Source organism: Budorcas taxicolor, chromosome 15, assembly GCF_023091745.1.
Source record: "Budorcas taxicolor isolate Tak-1 chromosome 15, Takin1.1, whole genome shotgun sequence".
In the NCBI taxonomy this organism is placed as follows: domain Eukaryota; kingdom Metazoa; phylum Chordata; class Mammalia; order Artiodactyla; family Bovidae; genus Budorcas; species Budorcas taxicolor.
The window spans coordinates 110,574-127,454 of record NC_068924.1 but is presented as its reverse complement, the minus strand read 5'-3'; positions in this window follow the sequence as shown (position 1 = coordinate 127,454).

Below are 16,881 nucleotides of genomic sequence, written 5' to 3'. Positions count from 1 at the left end.
GAGGAAATAGCCTGCAAGTGTCAGACATTTTTATCTCCTTTAAGTGGCAGGAGGAAACAAACTAGTGATATTTTTTTCCTTCTCTATACAAATTTAAAAGGAGGTTTCTCTTAAAATTCTGTGTTGCCATGACACCTGGTTTCACCTGAAGTTAACCAATGCCTTTTTCTTATGGAAATGTTTATCTTAAGCTATGCCAATCTACTATGCATTTACCCCAAACTCTGTCTTGAGGTCAGTTCTGCCTTTTGGGCTCAGAACCTACTTGATAAACGAGTATGTTATACTCTGAAATTATTTATCTAATCTATGTAAATAAAACTATTTATATGGTGCTCTGCCCTTCTTCAAGATTCAAGTTAATCCTTTTATGGCACAATATAAACCATTTGAAGCCAAGATTATCCCAAAATACATCTTATGGGTGAGGGGCCTGGTGCCATTCTAAGTTTTGAGACATTCCTTTCTTTCATTAACAGACTGCTGGTGACTATATAACATCCAACTAAAGACTAGCAGGGGGGTACTCTTTCTGCCCCCTTCTGATGCCTATGTCAGAAGCTTTCTCTATCTCCTTTATACTTTAATAAAACTTTATTACACAAAAGCTCTGAGTGATCAAGCCTCGTCTCTGGCCCCAGATTGAGTTCTTCTCCTCTGGGGGACAAGAATCCCGACGTTGTAATTCAAGAACAACCTTTCAATATTATACATGTTTAAATACCATTCTCCCAACTCACCCCACCCTCTCCCTCTCCCACAGAGTCCAAAAGACTGTTCTATGCATCTGTGTCTCTTTTGCTGTCTCGCATACAGGGTTATCATTACCATCTTTCTAAATTCCATATATACATGTTAGTATACTGTATTGGTGTTTTTCTTTCTGACTTACTTCACTCTGTATAATAGGCTCCAGTTTCATCCACCTCATTAGAACTGATTCAAATGTATTCTTTTTAATGACTGAGTAATACGCCATTGTGTACATGTACCACAGCTTTCTTATCCATTCATCTGCTGATGGACATCTAGGTTGCTTCCATGTCCAGGCTATGAGGAGCCCCTCTCTAAATGAAAATTCCTACTAGGTATTCCCTGGAGCACTTATATGCTCTTATTGCTTACAACAGTAAACAGGATACACATGCTCTGAGCTCAGTTCTTTGAATTTATTCGCTTTATTACCATCTATTTTGAGGGGCTAATCTTTAAGAAGACCGACCTTCTGTACTCTTCCCTTAACTTGCTAAGTACAACTGTGAACTATGGGTCATGATAATGTTTTTTCTGTTTCTTATGAATGCACTTGTTTCATGATCAGTCTGGAATGAAAATAAAGAAGAATATAATCATCCTTCTTTTCCCAGACAGCTGCTGTGGATCTGGTTTGAGGCCTCTGATCTGTAGGGAACCTACTTTCTCCTTCATATCTGCAAACGTGAATCCACATACTCAGGTCTAGGGAAAGAAAAAAACACTTTTTGTATCATTGGATCGGAAAAATTTAGATTACTTGGGGTTACCTTTTATTTTCTTTTCTAGATTTTTTAATGATAATTTGAAATATTAATTTGAGTCTTGTTTATTTTCTTATATAAAATCTTTGTATATTTCACATATGTATTGCTTGAGCTGAAAGTCATTCACTTTGGTATATTTTACCCCTGAGTTTGCAATATTTTCTTATTTTTCTGTGCCTTTGTTAACTTCTGTGCTATTTAGAAAACAGTGCTTAATTAACATATATTTGGGATTTTAACAGATATTTATTACGTGTTTTTTATTTATTTCTGTTGTCAGAGATGATATATCTTATGATTTTAACTTTGAAAATATATTAGGACTATGTTTATCCAGTTTTATTGATATGCATTTGACATAAAATATTGTATCAGCTTAAGATGTGATGCTTTGATATATACATGTATTACAAAATGATTCTCATAATAATATTAATTGTCACATCTATCATCTCATACAAGTATTATTTTTTTGTTGTTACTTTTTGTTGGCAAAATCCTTTAACATCTACTCTCTTAGCACTTTCACATATACATCATATAGTTAAGTGTTGTCACTATGCTGTGTATTAGATTCCCAGAATTTGTCTTATATCTGGAATTTTGTTCCATTGGCCAACTTCTTCTCATTTACCTAACCTCCAGATCCTGATAGTCATAGTTCCATTCTATACTTCTCAGAGTCTGGTGTTGTAGATTCCACAAAAACATCATACTCTATTTAATACTTTTCTTTCTGTTTTTCTGAGTTGTCACCTTTAGTGTACTATATTCAAGGCTCATTTATGTTGTAGCAAATGGCAGTTACCCTCTTTTATTTTGACTGAATAATATTCCATTGAACATATATATATATTCAGTTCAGTCACTTAGTCATGTCCAACTCTTGGCAACCCCATGAACAGCAGCACGCCTGGCCTCCATGTCCATCACCAAATCCCGGAGTTCACTCAAACCCATGTCCGTTGAGTCGGTGATGCCATCCAGCCATCTCATCCTCTGTTGTTCCCTTCTCCTTCTGCCCTCAATCCCTCCCAGACTCAGGGTCTTTTCCAATGAGTCAACTCTTCGCATGAGGTGGCCAAAGTATTGGAGTTTCAGCCTCAAGAACAGTCCTTCCAATGAACACCCAGGATTGGTCTCATTGGGGATGGACTGGTTGGATCTCCTTGCAGTCCAAGGGACTCTCAAGAGTCTTCTCCAACACCACAGTTCAAAAGCATCAATTGTTTGGCGCTCAGCTTTCTTCACAGTCCAGCTCTCACATCCATACATAACCGCTGGAAAAACCATAGCCATGACTAGACGGACCTTTGTTGGCAAAGTAATGTCCCTGCTTTTTAATATGCTATCTAGGTTGGTCATAACTTTCCTTCCAAGAAGTAAGCGTCTTAATTTCTTGGCTGCAATCACCATCTGTAGTGATTTTGGAGTCCCCCAAAATAAAGTCTGATACTTTTTCCACTGTTTCCCCATCTATTTGCCATGAAGTGATGGGACCAGATGCCATGATCTTCGCTTTCTGAATGTTGAGCTTTAAGCCAACTTTTTCAATCTTCTCTTTCACCTTTATCAAGAGGCTTTTTAGTTCCTCTTCACTTTCTGCCGTAAAGGTGGTGTCATCTGTATATCTGAGGTTATTGATATTTCTCCCAGCAATCTTGATTCCAGCTTCTGCTTCTTCCAGCCCAGCATTTCTCATGATGTACTTTGCATATAAGTTAAATAAGCAGGGTGACAATGTACAGCCTTGACGTACTCCTTTTCCTATTTGGAACCAGTCTGTTGTTCCATGTCCAGTTCTGACTGTTGCTTCCTGACCTGCATATAGGTTTCTTAAGAGGCAGGTTAGGTGGTCTGGTATTCGCATATCTTTCAGAATTTTCCACAGTTTATTGTGATCCACACAGTCAAAGACTTTGGCATAGTCAATAAAGCAGAAATAGATGTTTTTGTGGAGTGCTCTGACTTTTTTGATGATCCAGCGGATGTTGGCAATTTGATCACTAGTTTCTGTGCCTTTCCTAAAACCCCCTTGAACATCTGGAAATTAATGGTTCATGTATTGCTGAAGCCTGGCTTAGAGAATTTGAGGCATTACTTTACTAGCATGTGAGATGAGTGCAATTGTGCAATTGTATATATAATACAAATAATATAAACCATAGTAAGAGCTTTTGTTTCAATATATTCTTCGGATGATATGCTCTACAGAAAGATTCACCTGTTTCCAGATTTACCAGTTAGCCTAAGAACTATTTAAGCACATGCTTTATACCATTTTTATCTTTGCCTGTCTTGAATAAGATAATAATTGAATACTTGTAAATGAGAAGAAAATGCAGGCATGCTATCTTCACCTTTAGCCTGTATATTTCCATTTGTGATCAAATAAATAGCATTGCTAAATTACATGGTCACCAGGTTTCTATAAAATATTACTTTCCAACACCTGGACCTCACATTTTGCACTGACTTTATGACAACTCATTATGATATCTTGTCCAACTGATGTTTCTCCCTGTGTCTTATAATTTATTCACTTTATTCTGGATATTAAAATCTTTTTAACAAGCATTCACTCAATAATAATTTAGGGAAAAGCATTTGCAAAAACACCATTCAGACTGAAATGTTAACACAAAAACATCATAGTGTATGAATTATGTGATCATTTTATACCTTTATTAATTGTTCCATTGACCCAATTAAAAAAAGTGGTGATCCATAATGCAAAAATCTCTTGACAATCCAAAGCAATCAGTTCAAAATAACTGAAATTGATGAAATAGCATTGTGAAAATCCCAAGACTCTAATGAGTATAAATCCATATAAATTACTATTTCTCAGGAGATTTCTCTTGCAATAACATTGTTATTATTTTTTCAGAGTGTGCTGAAAAATGCTTTAGGGATAAAAGCTCCAAATTATAAGGTGGGTATAAATCATTCTTAGCAAACACATCACTTGGGCTACTTAAATCCCTGAGAGAATCTTTCCTTGGGTCAAGTAGGAATGAAAATTCTGACTTCTGTACCTGCACTTTCTCTTACTGTTTCAGTTTTGGATCTTTAGACAGCAGTAGTCAGATGACAACAGAAGCAGTTTTGAAAGCTATCTTAATTTCTTAGCTAGTTAAAATGAGTCACTGTGCATAAATTTCTTATTTAGATTGGTCTGTGTTTACATTCCTCATTCTACAAATAACATTATTTTTGTTTATTCAGTAATTTAACACACATCAAATAACCATATTACAGTGAGCACTTGAGAATCATATAAACCTTTTTAGAATAATATCTGTTGAAAGAATATCGCACCCCCCTAAAAAAAGTATGAAATAATTTAAAAGAGAGACAGATTCAACAGGAATTATACTCATTCTAGCAAAACATAAAACTGATTAAAAATGCATAGATAAAGTCTGATATTGAATAAGTGAGGACTCTGAAGTCCATCGGAGAAAGTAATCTATAGCAAGATAAAAAGATTATTTTATAAATGAAGACTCAAGAGAGGTTTACTGATTTACTGTTGGGTAGTACAAACCACTGTGTGTACTGTAATCAGATAATGCACTTTGTCCTTACATTTCTGAGATATTGAACTAGAAAGACATAGGAGGGAGAAGAGCTGAGGTTTATTATGGCACAGCAGACAAGGGCGGCTCCCCTTGGGAAATTTATATTCACTTGAGATGTATGAGTCCATCATCTACATGACTTATCTGTCTTCATCATTTACTATCTTAAAATATCATTACTTGTTAAGCTATTCTTAGAGACTTGTCTATGTCTTTATGACAAGTTGAGATAGTTTCTAGACTGAAACTGAATTTCAATAACTCACTTCCCCTTTCTGTTGTCCTTTTCTTGGCTTCAGTATACCTTTTTCTCCTACCATTTCATCTTAATGGACCACAAAATTGTAGACTTGGGAACTTAAATTTTTTTAGTAAATGTGACAACAGTTCAAAATTAGTCTGCTATACAATTTTAAATGGATCCAGAAGTGGGAAAACTTTTCTCCTATAAACATTTCAATGAGTAGTATTCTGGGTAACAGTGTCACTTGAAGAGGTGAGCTTTGTACTTTCACTGATTGATGTTTTTCTTGTTGTGTTTTGTTTTTCTTGGTGAGGGAGAAGAGGAAATTCTTGGAACTCCAAGATTCTACCGAATATTTACTATGTTTATCAATTTACCATAAATAGCACCTCTGGTTTTTGGATCAATAATTCCTACTAAATTGCAAGTAAAGATTTTTTTCTCACACCTGTGCATAACAGAGTATAAACACATATGAATATCAATATCCTTGTGAACCAAGTTCATTAGGATAAATAATTCTATATTTTCTCTGTTACCTAGTTTATTCTGGTTTGTTCCAATCCGGAGGAAAGCAGTTTGACATTTTTGAGCCAGCAAAACATAATGTGGAGTTTATTTCAGTTATATATCTTGAGAAAAGAAAATTAACTTAGACTTTCAAAAAATGATAACTACCAACCTTGACTACTAATGACCCAGAATTTCAAACTGGACATTAAAAAAATAAAAAAGGAATATCAATGTCCCACGAGAAAACCATTTTTAGAAGGATGTCTAGTTCCTTGCCTTACTAAAGTTTACTTAAAGTTTGTGTGTGATATTTCTCCAGCAGAGAGCAAAATATTCATGGTTATTTTAAAACTAGTTCAGCAATGTCTCCAATAATTTTCCCCAAAATTTCAAACTTTTTATTTCATATTGAAGTATAGCTGATACAATAATTTAATACAAATTACTTCGTATTTCATATCAGAAAAGGAGTTAAAAATGAAAGAATTGTGGAGGATAAATTTAGTTACTACTTTGATAAGTATCAAATAAACAATATTTCTAACCATAGGAAATACTGGGTGCAGTAAAAATTAAATGGAAAGCTATCAAAAGTCATTCTCATAGCCATTGGACATGAGCCTTTGACATATCTCAAGCTCTATAACCATTTGCTTATGGAAACAGAACTAATTTTCAAATGAATTTCTATTAAAATTTCAGATATTTTCAGTGGGAAAAAAAGGCTTTAATTCTAAAGCAATGCCTGAATTTATCAAAAATCTTCAATGCCATTTATATTTGCAAGATGCACATTTAAGTTTTCAAAGAATTTTTAACTGAGATGTTGAGAATTATGGTTTGCAGTTACCACAGGCTGTTAAAGTGTGAGTTAGACCAAAAACGTAATTAGAACACTCTTGTGGAAAAGGCGATGACACCCCACTCCAGTACTCTTGCCTGTAAAATCCCATGGATGGAGGAGCCTGGTATGCTGCAGTCCAGGGAGTCACGAAGAGTCAGACACGACTGAGCGACTTCCCTTTCACTTTTCACTTTCATGCATTGGAGAAGGAAATGGAAACCCACCCCAGCATTCTTTCTTGGAGAATCCCAGGGACAGGGGAGCCTGGTGGGCTGCTGATCACTCTTGATAATAGTGTTATGGATGGCAAAATAGAGGTGAAAGAAGAGAGGTGGAGAAACTCAGGTAAATATGATTTTAAAAGAACTTAATGTTACTAATTTCAACACAGACAATTTAAAATGTGTGAAAATTATAAATATTTGAAAGTACTTAAAATATTTGCTTCCACAGTAGTTGTAGTGCACAGGCTTAGCTGTCCCACAGCATGTGGAATCATCCTACCAGGGATCAAACCCACCTCTGCTGCATTGACAGGCAGATTCTTTACCAGTGAGCCACCTGGGAAGCCCTGCTGAATAGTTTTTAAAACAGTAATATAAAAAACTCAGGTTATAGGAAACAATGTTTATCTCTGCCCCATTATCCTCATTATTAATACATCTTATTTATATCAGTTGAAGGATTTTTCTAAAGGTAAAATAAAATAAAAAAGCATAATTGCTTTGTAAAATTGAAGCAACCATGTGTATGGGAGGGAGACTACTATGAAAATATAGTCTTTTTTCCCCCCCTAAATTTTGGAGTGTGCTCATTGAATCTATTTAAAGGAAAGAATAAAAAGTAGTCAGATTAAATTCTCTCTTTTATTTTTGATTATATCTATTTTTGTCTTTTGTTGTTTAGTTGCTAAGTCATGTACAACTCTTTGCAACCTCACAAAGTGTAGCATACCAGTCTTCTCTGTCCATCACTAGCTCTGAGTTTGCTCAAACTCAGGTCTATTGAGTCAGTGATGACATTTAGCCATCTCATCCTCTGTTGATCTTTCTCCTCTTGCCTTCAATTTTTCCCAGCATATGGATCTTTTCCATTGAGTCATCTCTTTGCATCAAGTGGCCAAAGTACTGGAGCTTCAGCTTCAGCATCAGTCCTTCCAGGGGATATTCAGGATTGATTTCCTTTAGGATGCACTGATTTGACCTCCTTGCTGTCCAAGGGACCCTCAAGAGTTTCTAGCACAACAGTTCAAAAGTGCCAGTTCTTCAGTGCTTAGCCTTCTTTATGATTGAAGTCTCACATCCATGCATGATTACTGGAAAAACCATAGCTTTGTCTATATGAAACTTTGTCGTATTTTTGTCTTTATTTGTTGTTAAAGGTAATACAGTGACTAAACAGGTGCTGTTATTTATAGCATAAACATAGAGATTTAAAGATTAGATAAGTGTCTTTATGCCACTTAAATGGAAGCTTTGTATATTCTAAACAAATATTTTCAAAATGGACTCGTCATTGTGGTGAGTGAAAGAATTAGTTGCTCAGCTGTGCCTGACTCTTTGTCCCCCAGTGATTGCATCGTCCATGGGATTTCCAGGCAAGAATAATGGAGTGGGTTGCGATTTCATACTCCAGGAAATCTTCCCCACCCAGGGACTGAACTTGGGTCTACCTACATTGCAAGCGAATTCTGTACCAATAAGCCAGAAAAACTCAAGTGCTCTGGTAAGAATACTTTTGGTATTTACATAAATTCTGATTCTCTAATTATTGTATTTTCTTCCCAAAGACCAAAGGTATAGATTTAAGCCCTGCAAATTATTTAATTGACAAATTAACAGAAAACATTGGCTCTAATCCATCTCCATAATTTGGGTGTAACACATACTTTCCAGAAAAAGTCAGAGATATGCTACCTTGTAGCTTTCAAGGATATCTACATTTCTTAGCTTGTGATGGGAACTTTCAGTTTATTTAACTGTTTTCCCTTTAACATGTTTTCTTCTGTACTGTAAAAAGAATTCATTCTTGTAGAAAATTAATCCTTGAAAATATACCTATGGATTTATTTGATTTCTCTTGAAAGCCTTTTGTATCTGCATGTTCACTCTATCTGAAAGTACTCTTTACCCTTGTCCTTGTAGAAAATTGTTAGTTTTCCTTCAAACTCTTGTTAAATGTTATTATTCTTTGATCCATATACCGATTCTAGAACACAATTAATTACTCCAGTCAAATCTTTATTATTGAACTAATCACTTTTTTCCCCTTTTTTAAAAAATTCATTATTATTATTATTATTAATTTACTTTACAACATTGTATTGGTTTTGCCATACATCAACATGAATCCGCCAGAGGTGTACAAGTGTTCCCAATCCTGATCCCACCCTCCCCCTCCCCCTCCCCCAAACCATCCCTCCAGGTCATCCCAGTGCACCAGCCCCAAGCATCCTGCACCCTGCATCAAACCTAGACTGGCAGTTTGTTTCTTATATGACATTATACATGTTTCAATGCCATTCTCCCAAATCATCCCACCCTCTCCCTCTCCCATAGACTCCAAAAGACTGTTCTATGCATCTGTGTCTCTTTTGCTGTCTCGCATACAGGGTTATCATTACCATCTTTCTAAATTCCATATATATGCATTAGTATACTGTATTGGTGTTTTTCTTTCTGGCTTACTTCACTCTGGATAATCGGCTCCAGTTTCATACATCTCATTAGAATTGATTCAAATGTATTCTTTTTAATGGCTGAGTAATACTCCATTGTGTATATGTACCACAGCTTTCTTATCCATTCATCTGCTGATGGATATCTAGATTGCTTCCATGTCCTGGCTATTATAAACAGTGCTGTGATGAACACTGGGGTACATGTGTCTCTTTCAATTCTGGTTTCCTCAGTGTATATACCTAGCAGTACGATTGCTGGGTCATAAGGCAGTTCTTTTTCAGTTTTATAAGGAACCTCCTTACTGTTTTCCATAGTGGCTGTACTAGGTTGCATTCCCACCAACAGTGTAAGAGGGTTCCCTTTTCTCCACACCCTCTCCAGCATTTATTGCTTGTAGACTTTTGGATTGCAGCCATTCTGACTGTCTTGAAATGGTACCTCATTGTTGCTTTAATTTGCATTTCTTTGATAATTAGTGATGTTGAGCATCTTTTCATATGTTCGTTAGCCTTCTGTATGTCTTCTTTGGAGAAATGTCTGTTTAATTCTTTGGCCAATTTTTTGATTGTGTTGTTTATTTTTCTGGAATTTAGCTGCAGGTGTTGCTCATATATTTTTGAGATTAGTTGTTTGTCAGTTGCTTCATTTGCTATTATTTTCTCCCATTCTGAAAGCTGTTTTTTCAACTTGCTTATAGTTTCCTTTGTTGTGAAGAAGCTTTTAATTTTAATTAGGTCCCATTTGTTTATTTTTGCTTTTATTTCCAATATTCTGGGAGGTGGATGATAGAGGATCCTGCTGTGATTTATGTCAGAGAGTATTTTGCCTATGTTCTCTTCTAGCAGTTTTATAGTTTCTGGTCTTATGTTTAAATCTTTAATCCATTTTGTGTTTACTTTTGTGTATGGTGTTAGAAAGTGATCTAGTTTCATTCTTTTACAAGTGGTTGACCAGTTTTCCCAGCACCACTTGTTAAAGAGATTGTTTTTAATCCACTGCATATTCTTGCCTCGTTTGTCAAATATAAGGTGGCCACAGGTGTGTGGATTTATCTCTGGGCTTTCTAAATCACTTCTAATGTTAATTTTCTCTTCATTTATCTCCTTTACCATGAATACACCAAACAAATCTTTTGAGGTAAGCACTGTTACCATTTACCTTTATTTCCCTGGCAATGTGACTCACATACATGTAGAGTTGACTGCTGTTTATGTACAAAGATTACCTTATAATGACTAACTCATATGCCATCTTGGAAATATCACAAAATTAAAGTAGCTAACTTCTGAGGGTACTTAATTCAACCTCTAGGAACAACTTAGATACTGTAAATATAATCAATATATTGTTATCTGCATTTCTATATATCAAGCACACAGATTTGTAATGCTCTGGTTGAGAATAAGTTTAAAATTCAGATTATTTTCCAATGCTGTATTTTGTAAGTTTTACACAGAAAATAATACATTCAGATATTTCTTTACATTTGGAAGCTTTTAAGGTCTTAGCTGTTAAGACTTCCCTGGTGGCTCAGATGGTAAACTGTCTGTCTACAATGTGCGAGACCTGGGTTCAATCTCAGAATCAGGAAGATCCTCTGGAGAAGGAAATGACAACCCACTCCAGTACTCTTGCCTGGAAAATTGCATGGATGGAGGCACATGGTAGGCGACAGTCCATGGGGGTCACAAAGAGTTGGACATGACTGAGCGAATTCACTTCACTTCACTTAAGATCTTAGATGGTTCAGATGATAAATAATCTATCTGCAATGTGGGAGACTCAGGTTCAGTCTCTGAATCAGAAATACCCCCTGAAGAAGGGAATGGCAACCCACTCCAGTATTCTTTCCTGGAGGCTTCCATGGCAGAGGAGGATGGTGGGCAACAGTCCTTAGGGTTGCAAAGAGTGACACAACTGAGTGACTCACACACACACACACACACACACACACACACACACAAGATCTTAGAACACACAACTTGGAAAGACCAGTTAAAATTAGACTATCGTGAGTGGCTGCTGGGTTAATATCAGAAGTGCGCCAGCTGCGACAGACAGCACAGAAGTGTGGCCAAGAGGAGCTACCCCTCGCCCAAGGTCAGGGGTGGTGGCCAGTGGCCGAGAGGAGCTACCTCAGGTCTGAGGTCAGGGGCGATGGCCAAGAGTGCCAGGCTGTGATGGTGCAGGAGCCGCTGAGAGGAATGACCCCACGTCCGAGGTCAGGGGCAGGGCTGATAGGAGCAACTTCACGTCCAAGGATTGGTGGCTGTGCGGGTGCAGGAGGGCCGAGAGGAGCTACTCTAGGTTCAAGGTCAGGAGGGGCGGCCGTGAGGTGATACCCCTTGTCCAAGGTAAGGAGCAGTGGCTGCGCTTTGCTGGAGCAGCCATAAAGAGATACCCCATTTCTAAGGTAAGACATACCCAAGTAAGACAGTAGTGTTTCAAGAGGCAACAGAGGGCAGACACCCTGAAACCAAATCACCGACAACTAGTGAATCTAATCACATGGACTGCAGCTTTGTCTAACTCAATGAAACTAAGCCATGCCATGTGTGGCCGCCCAAGACAGGTGGGTCATGGTGGAGAGGTCTGATAGAATGTGGTCCACTGGAGAAGGGAATGGAAAACCACTTCAGTATTCTTGCCTTGAGAACCCCATGAACAATATGAAAAGGTAAAATGAAACGATACTGAAAAAGGAACTCCCCAGGTCAGTAGGTGTCCAATATGCTACTGGAGATCAGTGGAGAAATAACTCCAGAAAGAATGAAGGGATGGAGCCAAAGCAAAAACAATATCCAGCTGTGGATGTGATTTGTGATAGAAGCATGGTCCGATGCTATAAAGAGCAATATGCATAGGAACCTGAAATGTTAGGTTCATGAAACAAGGCAAATAGGAAGTGGTGAAACAGGAGATGGCAAGAGTGAATGCTGACATTCTAGGGATTAGCAAATTAAAATGGATTGGAATGGGTGAATTTAACTCAGATGACCATTATATCTACTATTGTGGGAAGGAATCCTTTAGAAGAAATGGAGTATCCATCATGGTCAACAAAAGAGTCTGAAATGCAGTACTTGGATGCAATCTCAAAAACAACAGAATGATCTCTGTTCATTTTCAAGGCAAACCATTTAATATCACAGTAATCCAATTCTATGCCCCAATCAGTAATGCTGAAGAAGCTGAAGTTGAATGGCTCTATGAAGACCTTCAAGACCTTTTAGAACTAACACCCAAAAAAGATGTCTTTTTCATTATAGGGGACTGGAATGTGAAAGCAAGAAGTCAAGAAACAACTGCGGTAACAGGCAAATTTGGCCTTAGAATATTAAATGAAACAGGGCAAAGACTAATAGAGTTTTATCAAGAGAACACACTGGTCATAGCAAACACCCTCTTCCAACAACACAAGATAAGACTCTACACATGGACATCGCCAGATGGTCAACCCTGAAATTAGATTGGTTATGTTCTTTGCAGCCAAAGGTGGAGAAGCTCTATACAGTCAGCAAAAACAAGACCAGGAGCTGACTGTGGCATAGAACATGAACTCCTTATTGCCAATTTCAGACTTAAATTGAAGAGAGTAGGGAAAACCACTTAACAATTCAGATATGACCTAAATCAAATCCCTTATGATTATACAGTGGAAGTGAGAAATAGATTTAAGGGCCTAGATCTGATAGATAGAGTGCCTGATGAAATATGGATGGAGGTTCGTGACATTGTACAGGAGACAGGGATCAAGACCATCCCCATGGAAAAGAAATGCAAAATAAGCAAAATGGCTGTCTGGGAAGGCCTTACAAATAGCTGTAAAAAGAAGAGAAGTGAAAAGCAAAGGAGAAAAGGAAAGATATAAACACCTGAATAGCAGAGTTCCAAAAAATAGCAAGGAGAGATAAGAAAGCCTTTCTCAGTGATCAATGCAAAGAAATAGAAGAAAACAACAGAATGGGAAACACTAGAGATCTCTTCAAGAAAATGAGAGATACCAAGGAAACATTTCATGCAAAGATGGCCTCGATAAAGGACAGAAATGGTATGGATCAAACAGAAGCAGAAGATATTAAGAAGAGGTGGCAAGAATACACAGAAGAACTGTACAAAAAAGATCTTCACGGCCCAGATAACCACGGTGGTGTGATCGCTCACCTAGAGCCAGACATCCTGGAATGTGAAGTCAAGTGGGCCTTATAAAGCATCACTACGAACAAATCTAGTGGAGGTGATGGAATTCCAGTTGAGCTATTTCAAATCCTGAAATATGATGCTGTGAAAGTGCTGCACTCAATATGCCAGCAAATTTGGAAAACTCAGCAGTGGCCACAGGACTGGAAAAGGTCAGTATTCATTCCAATTCCAAAGAAAGGCAATGCCAAAGAATGCTCAAACTACCACACAGTTTCACTCATCTGACACACTGGTAAAGTAATGCTCAAAATTCTCCAAGCCAGGCTTCAGCAGTATATGCTCTATGAACTTCCAGATGTTCAAGCTGGTTTTAGAAAAGGCAGAGGAACCAGAGATCAAATTGCCAACATCCGCTGGATCATGAAAAAAGCAAGAGAGTTCCAGTAAAACATCTACTTTTGCTTTATTGACTATGCCAAAGACTGTGTGGATCACAATAAACTGTGGAAAATTCTTGAAGATATGGGAATTCCAGACCACCTGACCTGCCTCTTGAGAAACCTATACGAGGTCAGGAAGCAACAGTTAGAACAGCACATAGAACAACAGACTGGTTCCAAATAGGAAAAGGAGTACGTCAAGGCTGTATATCGTCACCCTGCTTATTTAACGTATATGCAGAGTACATCATGAGAAACGCTGGTCTAGAAGAAGCACAAGCTGGAATCAAGATTGCTGGGAGAAATATCACTAACCTCAGATATACAGACGACACCACCCTTATGGCAGAAACTGAAGAGGAAATAAAAAGCCCCTTGATGAAAATGAAAGAGGAAAGTGAAAAGTTGTCTTAAAGCACAACATTCAGAAAGCTAAGGTCATGACCTCTGGTCCTTTCACTTCCTGGCAAATAGATGGGGAAACAGTGGAAACAGTGTCAGACTTTATTTATTTATTTATTTATTTATTTTGAGCTCCAAAACACTGCAGATGGTGATTGCAGGCATGAAATTAAAAGACACTTACTCCTTGGAAGGAAACTTATGACCAACATAAATAGCATATTGAAAAGCAGAGACATTACTTTGGAACAAAGGTCCATCTAGTCAAGGCTATGTTTTTTCCAGTGGTCATGTATGGATGTGAGTGTTGGACTGTGAAGAAAGCTGAGCACTGAAGAATTGATGCTTTTGAACTGTGGTGTTGGAGAAGGCTCTTGAGAGTCCCTTGGACGGCAAGGATATCCAACAAGTCCATTCTAAAAGAGATCAGTCCTGAGTATTCTTTGGAAGGACTGATGCTAAAGCTGAAACTCCAATACTTTGGCCACCTGATGTGAAAAGTTAACTTTTGAAAAAGACTGATGCTTGGAGGGATTGAGGGCAGGAGGAGAAGGGGACGACAGAGGATGAGATGGCTGGATGGCATCACCGACTCTGGACATGAGTTTGAGTTAACTCCGTGAGCTGGTGATGGACAGGGAGACCTGGCGTGCTGTGATTAAGGGGTTCACAAATCGTTGGACATGACTCAGCGACTGAACAGAACTGAACTGAATTGAACTGAAGCTCTGCATTAAGAATGATTCTACCTCTGTTGATTAGTTGTTGTTGTTGTTTTTTTTTAAAACAACTTCAGAACATTGCAATCTGTAAAGAAAATAATTGAACTATTTATTATATAAATTGGCCTAAATTGAGTTAATTGAACCACGTGATGCTAGGAAGATTAGAGTCAAATTTCCGTTCCCCTAGCAGCACAAGGTGAAAGGTAAAGTTGCTCAATCATGTCCGACTCTTTTGTGACCCAGTGGACTGTAGCCTACCAGGCTCCTCCGTCCATGGGATTCTCCAGGCAAGAATACTGGAGTGGCTTGTCATTTCCTTCTCCAGGGCATCTTCCCGACTCAGGGATCGAACCCAGGTCTCCCACATTGGAGGCAGACGCTTTAACCTCTGAGCCACCAGGGAAGCCCAAAGTTACCAAATTTTGCTATATGCTATAAACTTCTTAAGTGCTATCTTAGATAAATGAAAAATGAATACACAAATGGATAAGCAAACAGAACTATGATATAAGTTTTTGCCACTTCTCTTTTCCCCTATCCAAGTCTCTCTTCCTTTATCTGCATAAACTCTTCTGAATGAAAAATTATTCCTATAATTCATACAGGACTGTTATTTCTGAATCTGGAGTCTTTTTTTTTTTTTGTCTATTTATTTTTTTATTTTTTTTTTTTTTGTTCTTGATGGATATTTTTTTTTTATTATTATTTTTTTTTTAATTTTAAAATCTTTAATTCTTACATGTGTTCCCAAACATAGATAGGAATGCTACATGCTCCTGTATTGTGGGGACAAAGTAATAAAGTGGACTGTCCCCTGTGGCTGAGACTGTAAAGAATCTGGCTGCAATGTGGAAGACTCAGGTATGATTCCTGGGATGGGAAGATCCCTTGGATAGGAGAATGGCTACTCACAATAGTATGATTGCCTGGATAATTCCATGAGCTGAGGAGGTTGACAGACTATAGTCCATGAGTTAGCAAAGAGTTGGAGATGAGTGATTGGTAAAATAGGCCTCAGTAATTTTTCTTCAAATTCCTATAATGTGGGACTCTAATACTCAGTGGTAAAGAATCCACCTACCAGTGGAGGAGATGCGGGTTCAATCCCTGGATCAGGAAGATCCCCTTAAGAAGGAATTGGCAACCCACTCCAGTATTCTTGCCTGGGAAATCCTATGGACAGAGAAGCCTGGTAAGCTATAGCCCATGGGGTCAAAAAGAGTTGAGCATCACTTAGCAACTAAACAACAACAACAATACAGTAAGTAGGAAATACAATTTTCAATGTTTTAATTTCTAAGTATGCACATACTGGGAAGCTTCCATGGTTTTTCAGTGGTTAAGACTCTGCTTCCACAGCAGGGGTCACCAGCCAGGTCCCTGATCCCTGGTCAGGTAACTAAGATCCTGCATGTGGCATGACTAATAAACAAATAAATATGCACATACTACTAAAGACTGCAAAAGTGTTTCCAAACATGCTCACCATTTTTTCCAGAATCATCCTTGGGGCCAATGATGAATCTACAATTTTACAGCAATCTGTAAGTAACAGTTGGTGGTTGAAGCCATTTTAAGATAAACTTTGGGTTTATCCCTCATTCCAATGGGACTGGCCTGGTGGCTCAGATGGTAAAGCATCTGCTTGCAATGCAGGGGACCCCGGTTTGACCACTGTGTTGGGAAGATCCCCTCGAGAAGGAAATGGCAACCCACTTGGGTACTCTTGCCTGGAAAATCTCATGGACAGAATAGCCTGGTAGCTACAGTCTATGGGGTCGCAAA